Below are 19,074 nucleotides of genomic sequence, written 5' to 3' on the forward strand. Positions count from 1 at the left end.
CAATGTGGAATTCTGAACAGCTTGTAAACACACAGTAACTGAATTAGGCACAGTATGCCAAGGGGCTAGTGGATGCTAGATGACTAACACAAAAACCAGAGCCCTGGCTGTAAATAGAACGAAATATCCAAAAATTTACATAAAGTTTAATTTTGAAAAGTGACAAGGCTTACCTAGTACTTGGTTAGGAAGTGTAGATAAGGAAGAGTTTTAAAGGACTTAGGTGTTTGTGGTTTGTGTGTATGTGAGTGTTGACCTGTATGTCCGCACTATGTGTTGCAGTGCCCACTGACTGCAGCAAACATAGGAACTTCAACATACTACCCATTGCTAGTGTTCTCACTTCTCCCTCCGTAGGGGAATCCCTTCTCTGTCATTTTGACCCACTTGGATTCTCTATCTGGTCCAACTCTAATAATCCTGTACGGCCTACTTTGAGTACCAGCTTCCATGAGAACTCCAATGCTGACATTTGCCCTTATTTGCAATGTGTAATGACCCATATTATTAAACCATGTTAAGGTCATCACAGGAAAAAAAAAAAGATTAGGTTAAGAACTAGCCGAAGAGGGATTGGGGATTTAGCTCGGTGGTAGAGTGCTTGCCTAGCAAGCACAAGGCCCTGGGTTCGATCTCCAGCTCCGGGAAAAAAAAATAGCTGAAGAAAACTGGGAGTGGAGTAAAATTAAAGGGGATATGGGGCTCTTTCTCTTTCAGTTCCAGGTGCTTCGGGAGCCAAGGGTTACCATGCAGACATAGCCAAGTCCAAGAACCACACCACACACAACCAGTCCTGCAAATGGCACAGAAATGGCATCAAGAAACAAAGATGTGGTCACAAAGATACGAATCTCTTAAGGGGGCTGACCCCAAGTTTCTGAGGAACCTGCGCTTTCCCAAGAAGCACAACAAGAAAGGCCTGAAGAAGATGCAGGCCAACACTGCAAAGGCAGTGAGTGCACGCGCAGATGCCATCAAGGCCCTTGTGAAGCTTCAGGCCGTCAAGCCCAAGATGTCAAAGGGCCCCAGCCGCAAACTCACTCACCCCAAGCTTGGGAAGCCAATTCAAAGCTACATGGCCAAGGGTCGTAGGCTCTGCCAACCAAAGCCCAAGGTTCAAACCAAGGCAGAGGCCAAAGCTCCATCAAAGGCCCAGGCTGCAGCTCGAGCTCAGGCTCCCAAAGGTGCCCAGGCTCCTGTGAAGGCCCCATAGAAAAGGCTCCTGCCAGTGTGAAGACAGATGGACGGCTGTGACACACCCACCTACACAGTATTCCCAGATGACCAGTGTCCTATGCTGTTTTTACAAATAAACTTGAGACAAGAAAAAGTGGGTGTGGATATAGGGAGGGGGACTGGAGGCTCCCCACTGGCTGGCAGGAATACTGATTGAGCAGCTGTCACTGCAGACGGCCACACAGCCAGTACTTCCAACATGGAGTATCTGGAGATGTAAGGATACATACGGGACAAAGAGTTCCCAGCAACTGTCACAGATGCTCTTTGCCAAAAGAAACTTGAAAGTTTCTCTGATGGGAAGATTTTATAATTGAGGATGTTCAAAGGCAGAGAAAAAATTGGGGGTGGGAGGATATCACACATTCAATTTTAACAAAACTAAAATTTGTTAAATAGTATAGGTTTTATGACCACTAGACAACAGGGATTTTGGATAGGAAAGGGTTTTGTCCTGTTTGATTAGAAATAATATCACAAAACATGTATAAAACATAAAACAGTGACTGTATAAGATCCACTGGACTTCATAGGACATCTTTAGTGGTCATGATATATTACTAGGCACAGGCAAAACAAACAAACACCCTGTTATTACTACATTAGTCTAAGCCCCATTATTATATTTTAATATATAGCATTTTCATATGTGCTTAATATACATTACATTTCTAAGAACATAGTTGTTGACAATCTATTTAATAAATATTTCTATATGTAAACAATGATGACCTAATTGTTTGTTCTTAGAACAAACTCTTAAACAAGATATATTATGATTAGTTGTTGTTTACATTTCTGAGACAATAACAACTAAAACACAGACACCAAGTGCATCACCCCTTAGTTAAAAAAGGCAAAGTAGATCTTAGGCAGTGCAGCCACAGAAGCCATTTTTAGAACTATTCTATCAGGTTAGGCCAGGCTAGGAATATTTTTCCTTAAAATTAGAAAAGTCAAGAATTGCTTATCATCTAAAAGAATCAAATCACTTTCAATATCAGAATCACTCACCATCAGAGGATATCCTGGGTAAACGGTAGGGACCCAGAACCAAGAGAGGACAGTTCCAAAACACCACCTCCAAGAGCCCACGACACTCCTGTCAGGTGGTTCTTCTAATCACACCCTGCCCTGCACTCTTGAGGAATACTACATGAATTTAACTGCTATTTTTTTAAACTGGAGTCTAATGGGTGAATAATGTGCCAATTCCTTTTCTTTTCATGTATTAACAGATACTAAAACTAATAATGTTCAGAAGACCTTCACTGTAAAACCCAGACCCTCTGTGATCATGATGATGGGGTAGAAGAGTAAAACTAGGGCCCGCCCCTCCCTTCCTTCCTTCCTTCCTTCCTTCCTTCCTTCCTTCCTTCCTTCCTATCTATCTATCTATCTATCTATCTATCTATCTATCTATCTATCTATCTAATCTATCTATCTATCATCCATGTGACAAGCTGTTACTATATAACCCTGGCTGGCCTGGAAACCACTATGCAGATGAAGCTAACCTTGAAATCATAGAGCTCTGCCTGCCTTGGTCTCTGGGTGCTGTCATAAACGGCAGACCCCACAATGCCCAGCCTCGTTTACTTGCATTAATAAAAGAAATCAATGAATGGGAATTTTATATTCTTTCCAGAATGTTGAAATGACCTGTACAATATTTCTGCCCACTATGTTGGGCAGGCATGACCTCTACAAGATCACTAATAAAGAATTCCAGAGCACAGTAAAGTCTTAAAAAATAATACGGCCTAGTTCTTCTCAGCTTATCAAACATCTTGGCTTTTTTTATAATTCATAAAATAGAATGGCAACATGTTTGGGCTCCTTTTCTCCTTGGCTTCCTGAGGATCTGCTACTATCAGGAAATGACAGAAAATATCTGTACTAGAGAGTTCATGACCAACCACCTCAGAGGGAGGCAACCATCAATGATGGGACCCTTCCCTTTGGGAAGGCAGCAGTACTCAGGTCAGAAATTCAGGAAAAACTTGCCAAAAGTTGAAACCACACCCGATACCGCCTTTATATTTGGATCCAGAATCCATTTCAGTAGTGACAAGACAACTAGTGTTGGTGTAATGTACAGAGAAAAATGAACCCAAGTATAGACCTTCACGACACAGCCTGTATGAGAAGAGCATGAAGAACATGGTGAGAGGAACTCGGAGAACAGAAAGGTGAGAAAGTCAGGGAGATGTCTCCAAGACTGTCCTGGCAAAATGTTATGTGGAGATTGAGTAACAGCTGAGGTAAAGATCACACAGTGATTTGATCAGCCATGAAGGTTCAAAATTCTGAGAGGACTAAGAAACTATAATATATATATCTTACATAATGATTCAGAAAAACTCAAAAATAGAAACACCCATGAACAGGTTAAAATGAGATATTACAAATTTAGATAACCTCATTAATTTTGTTACAAACAGAAATATACAGGAAGCAGTTTATAAAACAGCAAATACTACTGTTCTTCATGCTTTTCTTTTATTTCTAAGAAAAATGGTGTGTCGTTCCCTCCCATGGCTGGCTAGGTATACAGCCTCTCGGAGCACATGGACAGATCTGGAGGATGGCATCTGGCAAACTCCTGAGGTTTCTCAGAAATATGGTGGGCTTAACTACAAAGACAGTAGTTAAGGAGGAGTCAGACTAAGTCAGCTTCCTGAGGACAGGCATTTTTGTCCCTGCTGAATCCTTACTATACAGAAACAATACATTATTGGACATAAACACTTATTGGAATACATAAATGTGTGGAAATAACCCCAAAGGAAGCCAGCATAAAGAGAGTGTAAGCTCTAAGTTGAAATGAGTACTTCGAGAACTGTGCTAAGCATAAATGAAAGAAGCCACCTCAAGTATATATCTTAGAGATTCAGTTTTGTACATGTGCATATTATGTTTGGATATGTGTGTGAGCACATGTCTGTGCTCATACATATGAAGATCAGGGACAAACTCAGGTCTTGTTTCTCAGGAACCATCTCCCTTTACTTTTGAAACAGGATCTTTCACTGGCCTGGAGCTTCCCAAGCAAGATGGCTAGCTGTCCAGTGAGCCTCAGGGGTCCTGCCTGTATGCACCTAACTAGATAACATGCACGCCCCATCATGCTCAGCTTTTTTAATACATCTGAAGATGCACGCATTTTTCATGTTGAATGGCAAGCATTGAATTGAGTGAGTGATTTCCCAACCCCAGTTTTTAACTGGACAATCCCTTCCTCTTTGGAGCAAAAGCACAGTTAAGAACAGGGTAGAGGCTGGTTCACAAGTCAGCGTCTGTAACATTATTTGCTATTCTGAATCTTTTATTCCACTGGCATGTCAGAAATCTCCAATCTGAATTAAATTTGAGCATGCTTTAAAAATCCAGACCATGAATGCCCACATGTATTTAATTCCCTCGGTTCCTTACAACTGACGGACAACTTTATGTAAGCCAAACCAAGCACATGGGTCTCCAGAAAATGTCTGTGTTTCTATGTCCCCTACTGTTCTGCAACATACAACCCTTCGTGCAGGCAAGTCTTATTAACAAGTGGCAAGGCAAGCTGGATATGTGTGTTGTAATTCTAGAACCTCAGAGGCTGAGACAGAAGAGTCAAGGTTTCCAGGACAACCTGGACTAAATACCAAGTCCCTCTCTTTAAAAACAAACAAAGCAACAATAATCTGTAAATCCAAATAGCATGCTGAGCTCTGAGATGACTAATACAATTCTCCAATCCCATTCTTACTGAAACGAAGACAAGTATGGAGTCACTTAGGGTTTTTCTTTTAACATTTAAAGAGCACTCATTTGATTTGCATTTCCCTGGTGACTAAGATGTTGAAGAGATTCTATCTTCCACCTGTTAGAATGGCTAAGATCAAACACTCAAGCAACAGCTCATGCTGGTGATCTCAAGTTGGCCCAAGGAAGGATGCTTGAATCTCAGTGAGAAGGGGAAATAATTAGACATTGGTAGTGGATGTGGGAGACGGGGTGGGGAGGGAGGGAGGAGGGAGGGGAGGGAGGAGGGAGGGGAGGGAGGGAGGAAGGGAGGGAAGAGGGAGGGAGGAGGGAGGGAGGGAGAGAAGAGGGAGGGAGGGAGGAGGGAGGGAGGGAGAGAGAGAGAGAGAGAACTGGAAGCAGATGGGGATGGGGAGTCCTCTCTGGAACGAGCTAGAAACCTGGGACAATGGGATCACTCAGCAATTGCTGCCTTCTTTCTCCCTGCACATCTAGTAGGCAGGAACAAGGTGGGTCTAAGGTTCTGTGTCTGGGTTGGTGTCCCCATCCCTCCATTGCTGAGCATTCCCATTGTCCTAGGTTTCTGGCCAACTTTAGATTCACAATGAGAGAGAGCCTTCCTCTGACACTATTCACGATATTCTGCTGTATTTGCTGACAGAAGCCTAGCATAATTGCCATCTGAGAGGCTTCACCCAGCAGCTGATGGAAACAGATGCAGAGACCCACAGACAAGCATTAGACAGAGCTGGGGGAATCACATGGAAGATGGGAAGAACTGAAGGGGATGAAGAGGTCAAGGACAAGAAAACAACAGAATCAACTAACCTGGATCCACAGGGGCTTACAGAGACTAAGACACCAACCAGAGAGTATGCATGGGACAGACCTAGGCCCTCTACACATACGTCAGATGTACAGCTTGGTCTTCATGTGGGGCCCCTAACAGCAGGAGCACTGGCTAGCTCTGACTCTGTTGCCTGCCGTTGGGTCCCTTCCCCCTAACTGGGCCACCTTGTCTAGCCACAACAGAAGATGTTCCTGGTCTACCTGATAAGTCAAGGAGGATTGATTCCCATGGGAGCCTCAGCTTCTCTGAAGAGAAAGGGAGGGAGTTTTTGGAGAGGGGAGGTGAGAGAGACGGGGACTGGGAAGAGAGGAGGGAAGGGAAGCTGTGATTAGAATGCAAACTTAATTACATTTTAATTGATTAATTAAAAACCACTGTATTTATCCAGTATAACAGGCAGGGCTTTTAACTCTTAAAAGTTATCAGCTAAGTAGATTCCCCTTTCCGGCAGAGATAGCTAGTCTGTTCGATGGCTGGAGCCCGCTATGGCATTTCCAGCGCTCACTCCTGCAGATGAAATAACCAGAAAACAACCCATTCTGGAAAAGATGAGAGAGAATTCTCTTCTTCTACAACTAGAAAGCAGGATAGTGGAGCACAACAGCGACGGCCTCCATGGAGCTCAGGTAAGTCCAGGAGGCCACTGACCAAAGCTAGAAGAGGCAAGCACTAAGGAAAACTAAGGCACAGTGCCAATACCCCATACCAGAGAGTTAGGAGTGCCTGCGTACAAACCTTCTCTCTGATAAATGATTTATGATTATAGAGTGGTTTTGATCTCTATAAAAACAAAGCAAATCAGAAAACACGTTCCTATTTATATGAATTTTGATACACACTGTGTAAAATACAAACAGTCTCACTCATGATTTATAACAGTGCTGCTTCCTTAAGAAAATATGGTTTTTTAGCTAATATAAAGTGGCATATAGACATCTTTCTATTTGTGGAGATAGTATCATCCTTTGAGCCCCCAAATTCTTGTTCACAGGTTGGGTAGACTCTCACCTTAATGTTGAGCCTTTTCTGTTTGCTTCTCTAGAAGCGAAACTCAACTTCTGAGTAAGAATCTTAGGGCCTGCTTGGTACTTGATCACTGGCATTCCAATTCCCTTGACTGGCCTTCAGTAAGTCTTATACAGTGAGTCCCTCCTCTCTCATGTCTCCTCACAGTAATCACAGTCACTGATGCTTCCTGAGCCCCCTTCCCTTCCCCTTGGCTGAAATTCCTAATCTCTTTCCCCAACTGCAGGGCCCCATTTATGAAGATCCCTATATCCCTGGCCACTGCCATCACAGAAAAGTCTCCCTCAGCAAGTGGCAGGAATAACATTTTCTTTAACATTGTTAGCTGCTGCTATTTCTCCTGTTTCTCTCAGAAAAAGGAGGAGGAGGAGGGGGAGGAGGAGGAGGAGGAGAAGGAGGAGGAGAAGAAGGAGAAGAGGGAGAAGAGGGAGAAGAGGGAGAAGAAGAGGGAGGAGAAGAAGGAGAAGAAGAGGGAGGAGAAGAAGGAGAAGGAGGAGGAGAAGGAGAAGGAGGAGAAGGAGGAGGAGGAAAAGGAGAAGGAGGAGGAGAAGGAGGAGGAGGAGGGGAAGGAGGAGGAGGAGAAGGAGGAGGAGGAGGAGAAGGAGGAGGAGGAGAAGGAGGAGGAGGAGAAGGAGGAGGAGGAGGAGAAGGAGGAGGAGAAGAAAGGAGGAGGAGAAGAAGGAGGAGGAGGAGGAGAAGAAGGAGGAGGAGGAGAAGGAGAAGGAGGAGAAGGAGGAGGAGGAAAAGGAGAAGGAGAAGGAGAAGGAGGAGGAAAAGGAGAAGGAGAAGGAGAAGGAGGAGGAGGAGAAGGAGGAGGAGGAGAAGAAGGAGGAGGAGGAGGAGAAGAAAGGAGGAGGAGAAGAAGGAGGAGGAGGAGAAGGAGGAGGAGGAGAAGGAAGAGGAGAAGGAGGAGGAGAAGAAGGAGAAGGAGGAGGAGAAGAAGGAGGAGGAGAAGAAGGAGGAGGAGAAGAAGGAGGAGGAGGAGGAGGAGAAGGAGGAGGAGAAGGAGGAGGAGAAGGAGAAGGAGGAGGAGAAGAAGGAGAAGGAGGAAGAGGAGGAAGAAGAGGAGAAGGAGGAGGAGGAGGAGAAGGAGGAGGAGAAGGAGGAGGAGGAGGAGGAGGAGGAGGAGAAGGAGGAGGAGGAGGAGGAGAAGGAGGAGGAGGAGGAGGAGGAGGAGAAGGAGAAGGAGGAAGAGGAGGAGGAGATGGAGGAGGAGGAGGAGGAGGAGAAGGAGGAGGAAAAGGAGGAGGAGGAGGAGGAGGAGGAGGAGGAGGAAGGAGCAGCAGCAGCAGCAGCAATATTTAAAACCAAATCCTGGTGTGTATCACTGCTGGCAAGAAGCCATGCAGCATTTTAAAAAGTTAGAAGCATGTTGTTATTAAATGCTCTGATTGGTAGATGTCCGCCTGATCCTCTGAGGAAGCAGGGAGAAAGCAGAGGCACAGAGAGTCCAGGAATAAAGTCCAATCTCTGCCTCTCCTTTGTTTTATAAATGTCAATAACAGAAGTCAAAAAAACTTGTTGGTTTGTTGGGTTTTTAGGACAAGTGCTGTCACATTGTAAGTTATATATGGAATCGAAACCCGGCATCATTGAGTAATGTGACGTTCCAGTGTTCCAGTCAGCTGTGAAAACAGCAGGTCATAACTGAAAAAAAGAAGCTGGGTCTGCTCCGTTCCCCAGGTCCTGGTGGAATGTATTCCACACAGTCCGAGAAGAGCTGCAAGGCCAAGTTCTCAGAGGTTCCTGGTGGTAACTAGGAATCATCACCATTAAGATTTTTAAAAATAAAGTCAAGGATGTCAGTTACAGAGGATCCTACACCCTCTCTGACCTCCTTGGATACCAGGTACACATGCGGTATATATATACACACACAGACAAAACACTTTACAAATAAATCTAAAATTAAATAAAAAAACATAGGTAGGAGACACCAGTAAGGTACTCATAAAAGCAGATGGCTGAGGACTCAGATGTCAAGGCAGAATCAGGGTGAAGTGTCGTTAGCAGGATGTCTAGTCCATGTGGCATTTACCAATGCACACGCAAGCATGGAACGGGTTCAAATGTTTACATAACAGTTACTATCTTCAAGTAATTTGCTATCAGGTTCTGAAGACAAATATATAGGGGGTTGAGAAGGACTAATAACATTTCACAGGATGGGATATTGCAGAAGATTATCCCATCTAACAGAAATTACTGAACTTATTTTAAGGATTTTATTTATTGCTGGTTTTGGGGATAATTACAGGTCTTGTAGTGAAAAGTGTTTCTAGAATGAGTGGACAAAGAATCGTGTGGCATTTCTGAAGGATAGAAACTCTTTAAGGACCTGGATTTTATTCTCTCTCAAGGAAATTTCTGACAAAGAAATTAACCAGGCTGGGATGTCAACATTGCATTTAGCCATATTTGCCCAAATTTGTGCACAGTTGGGAAGCCAATGGTCTGGCTATGGGTGCACGCTCTTAATTGAGAGTGGTAAGGGATGCAGAGACATGATGTAGACACGCTTCCGTTCCTGATCCAGACAGGCCTGTTACCGCATGACTTTCCTGGCCTGATTTCTGGCTTGTCTGGCCTGTGGGTAACCCAGAGGAAGCAATGCCTGGAGGCAAAGCAGGCTGCATGAGCTCAGACATCCTCAGTAATAAATAGCTAGGCAAAAAAGTCTGTATTTTGTACATTAGAAGGGAAGGAAGACTCAAGCACATGGTGACTGAGGGAAGCTACGGGATACCCATGTCTATCAGCAGAATAAGCCGAACACCTTATACACAGAATTAGCTGAGTTATAAAGAAAACTAAGCACTTCCCGCATTCTTGTGATGATTCAAGTTAAACTGTGCCAGTCTTAGAAATGTCACATGCTCTCATTTTAGACCTTAGAAACCAGGCCCACAAATTCTTCAGGTTTATTTTAGGTTCTGTAATTCATTCTCATTATTATTGCTTCTTAGAGACAGTCCAAAGAAGGGCTGGCCTCTGTTCTCCATAGTATAGTAAATGAGGAACAACTGCTTAGATATAAATCACCTAAAAAGTATTCACAATTAACTGGGTTTTATTTATATTATCTTTTTTTTTTTCCAGAGCTAAGGACTGAACCCAGGGCCTTGGGCTTGCTAGGCGAGCGCTCTACCACTGAGCTAAATCCCCTACCCCTTATATTATCATTTAAATCTTTTTCTTGATGTTAGCCTATGAGACTCCAAAGTGAAGAAGCAAGGAATGTGGACCAGAGGACTAGGGTTACTAAACTCATACACTTCCATAATTTTAAGGAAAGGCTTCTTTAATCTTCCACTTTCTAGTCTACTTTCATTCATTAAATATTTACTGAATCACTATTGGGCCAAGCCAAGTCTAGGTGTTTGAACTGAAAGGGGAAAAGCCCACAGTTTCCTCTCACAGACTTCGCATTCTAATGGTGAGAGTAGATATTATTACCTGTGTAATAAGAGAAGCTAATAGTTTGAAAACAATGGGCAACTAGAGGTAAAAGGAGGGCATGGGATGGCACAGGCCACACTGGAAGCTCAGAGAGTCATGAAGAGTAAGTCACTGGGAGGAACTTTTTGGTTAGGGTCTACAAAACTGAGAAAGACAACCAGGCAAGTTGGGAAAGTCCAGCACAAGGACCCTGCGGCCGAGCACGCTGGGGATCTGAGTGCTAAGGAGGTCATGCAGACAGAGTCCTTTACTGAGAGGCAAAGGGAGGGTCTGAGAGGGGCTCAGGCTTGGACCTATGATGCCACTCTGACTGACAGATTATTTATTTCAAGATACAGGCTAGCAAGTTACATTTGTGAAGTTCTTAAGAATTAACTGGGATGGTATCTATGGAAAGTTTCCAGAATGTTATAGGACATAAAATCTGAGGACTAGTAGGTACCACGTGGAGTTGCTGTGGCAGCGTGGGAACGCCAGGCTTTACAGTCAGTTGTGGATCTAAAGGCTCTCTCTGTTCCCAACCAGCAAATATTTGTAACTGTAACTGTGACAGAGCAATCCCCAACTACATGGCTGTTTCCAGAGTGAGGCGTGCCAAGCACCTCATAGGCGTGCAGCAAGCACCTCAGACTTCTCAACACGGCAGGGAGTGAACGGCGCGGTGCATCCCAGGGCCCAGGCAGCAGCTCTGAGCAGCAGTATGCTGGGATCTAGCCTGCCCTCCCTCCCCTGCCTCACACTCTGTGGAGGGGATCAAGGCAGTGTCCACTGCTCGCCAGCTGACAAGGACTGCTGCTTCCCCGGGGTGCTGGAGGGATGAGAACACCTGCATCATCACTGTGCTCAAACTGCGGGGCTCCTACGGCTCACACACAACGGAAACAATCCAGGGAGCTGGCTACGCTGGAAACCAACAGATCTATCTGTCTGTCCTGAAAACAGTGTCCAGAAACTTTCTGTTAGTTCAATCACAGATAAAGGAGGAGGAGGTGGAGGGGAATGGGAGGTGGGGAAAAAGAACAGGGGAGGAGAGGGGAGGAGACGTGGGGTAGGACGACACTAACTTGTAGCAACAGCAGCAGATCTCTTATCACACAGTAGAAACATTTTCAAAGAGACAACAGTGTATTAAAGCATTAAGTTTCTTAAGTCCTCAGTTAGTGTTACAAAAACACTAAAACTTGGAAAGTTTCCTATCACTCATTTTTAAAGCAAATTTTCCCAATCAGCTTCTTGAATCTTGGTCTTTTAAAAACCTGAATCCTTGACATTTTTTTTTTGGGTTTCTTCAGTGAAAACCCTGGGCTCCTCTGTATTAAGCATCTGGATCCATAGCACAGTGTATATAAGTTATAGTTAAGAGCATAATGTATATGGGTTATGGTTAACAGCATAGAGTATATGGGTTATAGTTAAGAGCATAGTGTATATCGGTTGTATTTAACAGCATAGTGTATATGGATTATAGTTAACAGCCTAGTGTATATGGGTTATGGTTAACAGCATAGAGTACATAGGTTATAGTTAAAAGCATAGTGTATATGGGTTATGGTTAACAGCAAAGAGTATAAGGGTTACAGTTAACAGCATAGTATATATGGGTTACAGTTAACAGCATAGTATATATAGGTTACAGTTAAGAGCACAGTGTATATGGGTTATGGTTAACAGCATAGTATATATGGGTTACAGTTAACAGCATAGTATATATAGGTTACAGTTAAGAGCACAGTGTATATGGGTTACAGTTAACAGCATAGTATATATGGGTTGTGGTTAACAGCATAGTGAATATGAGTTGTGGTTAACAACATAGCGTATATGGGTTGTGGTTAACAGCATAGAGAATGAGTTGTGGTTAACAGCATAGTGTATATGTCCACAGAAGACAAACTACTGCCTGAAAACTAGGTTGGTTTATGACTTAGAAAGTGTAGACCATAAATTTCTTCAAAGAGTCTCCTTTCCTTGGGGTGGGGGAATAAAAGACTTCAAAGTGGAGAAGGCAACCAAGGGCACCTCACTGCGTCCCCAGACCAACAGTGACTTGTTCCTCTCATACCATTAGTTCACCCACTCAAAATACACACAAACACCTTCCTCTGCAACTGGGCATCCCAATCCCTAGACAGGCAAAGTACAGTCACCACGTGGGGTCTTGCACTAAGATATTACACAACCGCGAAACAGCTACAAATATGTTTCATTTAATCTTTACTTTGAAAGCAGTGACTAAAATTCCCAATTTGATATAACTCAGCCTATTCAATTAATAGGGTCTTAGAAATGAGTATTCCCCCCAGATTTTTAAGGCAACAGGTATGTTCTCCCAAAGAAAGTGTGTTTCTATGATCAATATGATTCAATTACATAAATATTTATACAGCAGCTGTTACGTGCTAGGGAGTGTGCTGGGTGTTGGAGAAACAGAGATGAGTAAGACCTGGCCCCCAATCAAAGCATTTGCCATCTAGTAAAACGGGCAGCTATGTAAACACACAGCAGGCCTAAGTGTAGATGGGAAGGAGCGTGGGGCAGGGAGACCAAGGAGGCCGGTGCCTACCCTGACGATGGGGGTGGTAGAAAGGTGAGCAGAAGGTTTTCTGAAGGAGTTCACTGGAGCCTGACTTAGAAGGATTCTTTTGAGCTGGGGAAATTCTGGAGTGGCTAAGTAGAGGAAACACATAACGTCTGGGTGGTACACTGTGTGAGGTGCTGCTAAAGAAGCAAGCATGAGGTGGGAAGGGGTCGATAAGGCAAGGAGGGGAGAAGAGACATCCATAGGGCGTAGGATGAGTCCTGGTGGCATTGGGGAGACACTGAAGGCCTCCAGAGAAGTGAGACATGGGAGGAAATAGAATTTGTTGGAATGGTAAACAGATGAGTCAGCCCCACATTTTACGTGTTCTAATTTATTTCTTCAGGAGCTAAGAGTTCTGTTGACTCATATCTGACAGTTAAGATAAAAGCACAGAAGACTATTCCCACGGAAGTCTAGTGTATAAAGTAGAGCCCTGTTGATACGAGATGCACATACTGTTAATAGTTTCGGTTCGTCTAAGAAAAGCCTGCCCAATGTAAAAAGTAGAATCTGCAAACCAGGCGCTTAGGTCAACACGATGGTACAGCCTACTGCAGAATGTTCAGAAGTGGGCTGTTCGGAAAGGTTCTGGAGAAGCAGAGGATTAGGAAGGATTACTGAAAATTTTGCTACATTTCCTACACTGCTTTCAATCTGTACACTGATTTTTACTGGAACTAACTTGGTCACACCACCGAGGAACAGCCATGCACACTGCTGTGGTTGTGTACGCTCAGAAACCACTGCAACTACTAAATGCAACACAAGCCATAAACTCCTGTATGAGAAGGAAGCATAACGGCTTATAGTAATGAGTGGGAAGGCTTCTAAAAACAGGAAGGAGCCAACACACACTGTTTATTTAATCCTTAAAACGGCCTTTATAATGGTCGAGCATGGTGGCACATTCCTTTAATCCCAGCTCTCAGGAGGCAGAGGGCCATGGAGCTCTGTGAGTTCAAGGCTATTCTGGTCTACATAGTGAGTCCAGGCCAGCCACAGCTACATAGCAAGACCCTATCTCAACAACAACAAAATAAAGTTGGGCATTATCAAAACAACCAAACCAAACCAAAACCTTATGAGGTTAGTAGTAGAGGCCTCTTATTACTACATCACAAATCTGAGTGTCAGGTGTTCATGTAGCTATGAAGAGGAAGCATCAGACTTGACCTTAGGTCTGTCTCTGAATGCTTCCCCAGAACAGCAAGCTCTGTGACCTTTAAAGAAGAGGTAGCAGGGCTCGGAGATTTGACTCAGCTGTTAAGGGCACTGACTATTTTCCCAGAGGACCTGGGTTTGATTCTCAGCATCCACATGTCAGATCACAATCGACTGTAATGAGAAAATCCAACAAACACCCTCTCTAGCCTCCTCAGATGACAGGCACATGTGGTTCTCAGACATATATGTAGGCAAAACATCCACACATAAACTACAGATAAGAAAAAGAAGTCTGTGGTGAAGGGAGAAGAGGTAACAATTGAAACGTGGTAAATACCAATATCTCCTTTTGGTTCAGAAGATGTTATAGATTGATTAGAATTTCCCTTATTTGGGGTTGGAGATGTGGTTTATAGTTTTTTTTTTTAGCATCTTTTTTTTTTTTACATTTTATTTTATTTTTTTTTATTAACTTGAGTATTTCTTCTATACACTTCGAGTGTTATTCCCTTTCCCGGTATCCGGGCAAACATCCCCCTCCCCCCTCCCCTTCCTTATGGGTGTTCCCCTCCCAACCCTCCCCCCATTGCCGCCCTCCCCCCACCAGTCTAGTTCACTGGGGGTTCAGTCTTAGCAGGACCCAGGGCTTCCCCTTCCACTGGTGCTCTTACTAGGATATTCATTGCTACCTATGAGGTCGGAGTCCAGGGTCAGTCCATGTATAGTCTTTAGGTAGTGGCTTAGTCCCTGGAAGCTCTGGTTGCTTGGCATTGTTGTACATATGGGGTCTCGAGCCCCTTCAAGCTCTTCCAGTTCTTTCTCTGATTCCTTCAACGGGGGTCCTATTCTCAGTTCAGTGGTTTGCTGCTGGCATTTGCCTCTGTATTTGCTGTATTCTGGCTGTGTCTCTCAGGAGCAATCTACATCCGGCTCCTGTCGGTCTGCACTTCTTTGCTTCATCCATCTTGTCTAATTGGGTGGCTGTATATGTATGGGCCACATGTGGGGCAGGCTCTGAATGGGTGTTCCTTCAGTCTCTGTTTTAATCTTTGCCTCTCTCTTCCCTGCCAAGGGTATTCTTGTTCCACTTTTAAAGAAGGAGTGAAGCATTCACATTTTGATCATCCGTCTTGAGTTTCATTTGTTCTAGGGATCTAGGGTAATTCAAGCATTTGGGCTAATAGCCACTTATCAATGAGTGCATACCATGTATGTCTTTCTGTGATTGGGTTAGCTCACTCAGGATGATGTTTTCCAGTTCCAACCATTTGCCTACGAATTTCATAAAGTCGTTGTTTTTGATAGCTGAGTAATATTCCATTGTGTAGATGTACCACATTTTCTGTATCCATTCCTCTGTTGAAGGGCATCTGGGTTCTTTCCAGTTTCTGGCTATTATAAATAAGGCTGCAATGAACATAGTGGAGCACATGTCTTTTTTATATGTTGGGGCATCTTTTGGGTATATGCCCAAGAGAGGTATAGCTGGATCCTCAGGCAGTTCAATGTCTAATTTTCTGAGGATCCTCCAGACTGATTTCCAGAATGGTTTTACCAGTCTGCAATCCCACCAACAATGGAGGAGTGTTCCTCTTTCTCCACATCCTCGCCAGCATCTGTTGTCCCCTGAGTTTTTGATCTTAGCCATTCTCACTGGTGTGAGGTGAAATCTCAGGGTTGTTTTGATTTGCATTTCCCTTATGACTAAAGATGTTGAACATTTCTTTAGGTGTTTCTCAGCCATTCGGCATTCCTCAGCTGTGAATTCTTTGTTTAGCTCTGAACCCCATTTTTTAATAGGGTTATTTGTTTCCCTGCGGTCTAACTTCTTGAGTTCTTTGTATATTTTGGATATAAGGCCTCTATCTGTTGTAGGATTGGTGAAGATCTTTTCCCAATCTGTTGGTTGCCGTTTTGTCCTAACCACAGTGTCCTTTGCCTTACAGAAGCTTTGCAGTTTTATGAGATCCCATTTGTCGATTCTTGATCTTAGAGCGTAAGCCATTGGTGTTTTGTTCAGGAAATTTTTTCCAGTGCCCATGTGTTCCAGATGCTTCCCTAGTTTTTCTTCTATTAGTTTGAGTGTGTCTGGTTTGATGTGGAGGTCCTTGATCCACTTGGACTTAAGCTTTGTACAGGGTGATAAGCATGGATCGATCTGCATTCTTCTACATGTTGACCTCCAGTTGAACCAGCACCATTTGCTGAAAATGCTATCTTTTTTCCATTGCATGGTTTTGGCTCCTTTGTCAAAAATCAAGTGACCATAGGTGTGTGGGTTCATTTCTGGGTCTTCAATTCTATTCCATTGGTCTATCTGTCTGTCTCTGTACCAATACCATGCAGTTTTTATCACTATTGCTCTGTAATACTGCTTGAGTTCAGGGATAGTGATTCCCCCTGAAGTCCTTTTATTGTTGAGGATAGCTTTAGCTATCCTGGGTTTTTTGTTATTCCAGATGAATTTGCAAATTGTTCTGTCTAACTCTTTGAAGAATTGGATTGGTATTTTGATGGGGATTGCATTGAATCTGTAGATTGCTTTTGGTAAAATGGCCATTTTTACTATATTAATCCTGCCAATCCATGAGCATGGGAGATCTTTCCATCTTCTGAGGTCTCCTTCAATTTCCTTCTTCAGTGTCTTGAAGTTCTTATTGTATAGATCTTTTACTTGCTTGGTTAAAGTCACACCGAGGTACTTTATATTATTTGGGTCTATTATGAAGGGTGTCGTTTCCCTAATTTCTTTCTCGGCTTGTTTCTCTTTTGGAAAGAGGAAGGCAACTGATTTATTTGAGTTAATTTTATACCCAGCCACTTTGCTGAAGTTGTTTATCAGCTTTAGTAGTTCTCTGGTGGAACTTTTGGGATCACTTAAATATACTATCATATCATCTGCAAATAGTGATATTTTGACTTCTTCTTTTCCGATCTGTATCCCCTTGACCTCCTTTTGTTGTCTGATTGCTCTGGCTAGAACTTCAAGAACTATATTGAATAAGTAGGGAGAGAGTGGGCAGCCTTGTCTAGTCCCTGATTTTAGTGGGATTGCTTCAAGTTTCTCTCCATTTAGTTTAATGTTAGCAACTGGTTTGCTGTATATGGCTTTTACTATGTTCAGGTATGGGCCTTGAATTCCTATTCTTTCCAGGACTTTTATCATGAAGGGGTGTTGAATTTTGTCAAATGCTTTCTCAGTGTCTAATGAAATGATCATGTGGTTTTGTTCTTTCAGTTTGTTTATATAATGGATCACGTTGATGGTTTTCCGTATATTAAAGCATCCCTGCATGCCTGGGATGAAGCCTACTTGGTCATGGTGGATGATTGTTTTGATGTGCTCTTGGATTCGGTTTGCCAGAATTTTGTTGAGTATTTTTGTGTCGATATTCATAAGGGAAATTGGTCTGAAGTTCTCTTTCTTTGTTGTGTCTTTGTGTGGTTTAGGTATAAGAGTAATTGTGGCTTCGTAGAAGGAATTCGGGAGTGATCCATCTGTTTCAATTTTGTGGAATAGTTTGGATAATATTGGTGTGAGGTCTTCTATGAAGGTTTGATAGAATTCTGCACTAAACCCGTCTGGACCTGGGCTCTTTTTGGTTGGGAGACCTTTAATGACTGCTTCTATTTCCTTAGGAGTTATGGGGTTGTTTAACTGGTTTATCTGTTCCTGATTTAACTTCGTTCGGTACCTGGTATCTGTCTAGGAAATTGTCCATTTCCTGAAGATTTTCAAGTTTTGTTGAATATAGGTTTTTATAGTAAGATCTGATGATTTTTTGAATTTCCTCTGAATCTGTTGTTATGTCTCCCTTTTCATTTCTGATTTTGTTAATTTGGACGCACTCTCTGTGTCCTCTCGTTAGTCTGGCTAAGGGTTTATCTATCTTGTTGATTTTCTCAAAGAACCAACTTTTGGTTCTGTTGATTCTTTCTATGGTCCTTTTTGTTTCTACTTGGTTGATTTCCGCTCTGAGTTTGATTATTTCCTGCCTTCTACTCCTCCTGGGTGTATTTGCTTCTTTTTGTTCTAGAGCTTTTAGGTGTGCTGTCAAGCTGCTGACATATGCTCTTTCCTGTTTCTTTCTGCAGGCACTCAGCGCTATGAGTTTTCCTCTTAGCACAGCTTTCATTGTGTCCCATAAGTTTGGGTATGTTGTACCTTCATTTTCATTAAATTCTAAAAAGTTTTTAATTTCTTTCTTTATTTCTTCCTTGACCAGGTTATCATTGAGTAGAGCATTGTTCAATTTCCAAGTATATGTGGGCATTCTTCCTTGATTGTTATTGAAGACCAGTTTTAGGCCGTGGTGGTCCGATAGCACGCATGGGATTATTTCTATCTTTCTGTACCTGTTGAGGCCCGTTTTTTGACCAATTATATGGTCAATTTTGGAGAAAGTACCATGAGGAGCTGAGAAGAAGGTATATCCTTTTGCTTTAGGATAGAATGTTCTATAAATATCCATTAAGTCCATTTGGCTCATGACTTCTCTTAGTCTGTCTACATCTCTGTTTAATTTCTGTTTCCATGATCTGTCCATTGATGAGAGTGGGGTGTTGAAATCTCCCACTATTATTGTGTGAGGTGAAATGTGTGTTTTGAGCTTTAGTAAGGTTTCTTTTACATATGTAGGTGCCCTTGTATTTGGGGCATAGATATTTAGGATTGAGAGTTCATCTTGGTGGATTTTTCCTTTGATGAATATGAAGTGTCCTTCCTTATCTTTTTTGATGACTTTTAGTTGAAAATTGATTTTATTTGATATTAGAATGGCTACTCCAGCTTGCTTCTTCTGACCAATTGCTTGGAAAATTGTTTTCCAGCCTTTCACTCTGAGGTAATGTCTTTGTCTCTGAGGTGTGTTTCCTGTAGGCAGCAGAATGCAGGGTCCTCGTTGCGTATCCAGTTTGTTAATCTATGTCTTTTTATTGGGGAGTTGAGGCCATTGATGTTGAGAGATATTAAGGAATAGTGATTATTGCTTCCCGTTATATTCAT

At 42.9% G+C, this 19,074-nt stretch overlaps 1 protein-coding gene and 1 pseudogene across 5 annotated transcripts in view; one reads left to right on the forward strand and one right to left on the reverse strand.

The window, feature by feature from the left end:
• Atf6 (activating transcription factor 6) overlaps positions 1–19,074 on the reverse strand; it is a 177,787-nt gene that overhangs the window by 13,235 nt on the left and 145,478 nt on the right.
• LOC148001747 (large ribosomal subunit protein eL29 pseudogene) overlaps positions 708–19,074 on the forward strand; it is a 135,312-nt pseudogene continuing 116,945 nt past the window's right edge. Inside the window, exon 1 of the transcript XR_015636143.1 lies at positions 708–1,330. The product of XR_015636143.1 is annotated as a large ribosomal subunit protein eL29 pseudogene, transcript variant X2 (transcript). The remainder of the gene's footprint in view (positions 1,331–19,074) is intronic.

The sequence above is a fragment of the Rattus norvegicus genome, chromosome 13, assembly GCF_021556685.1.
Source record: "Rattus norvegicus strain SHRSP/BbbUtx chromosome 13, alternate assembly SHRSP_T2T, whole genome shotgun sequence".
NCBI classification, from domain to species: Eukaryota; Metazoa; Chordata; class Mammalia; order Rodentia; family Muridae; genus Rattus; species Rattus norvegicus.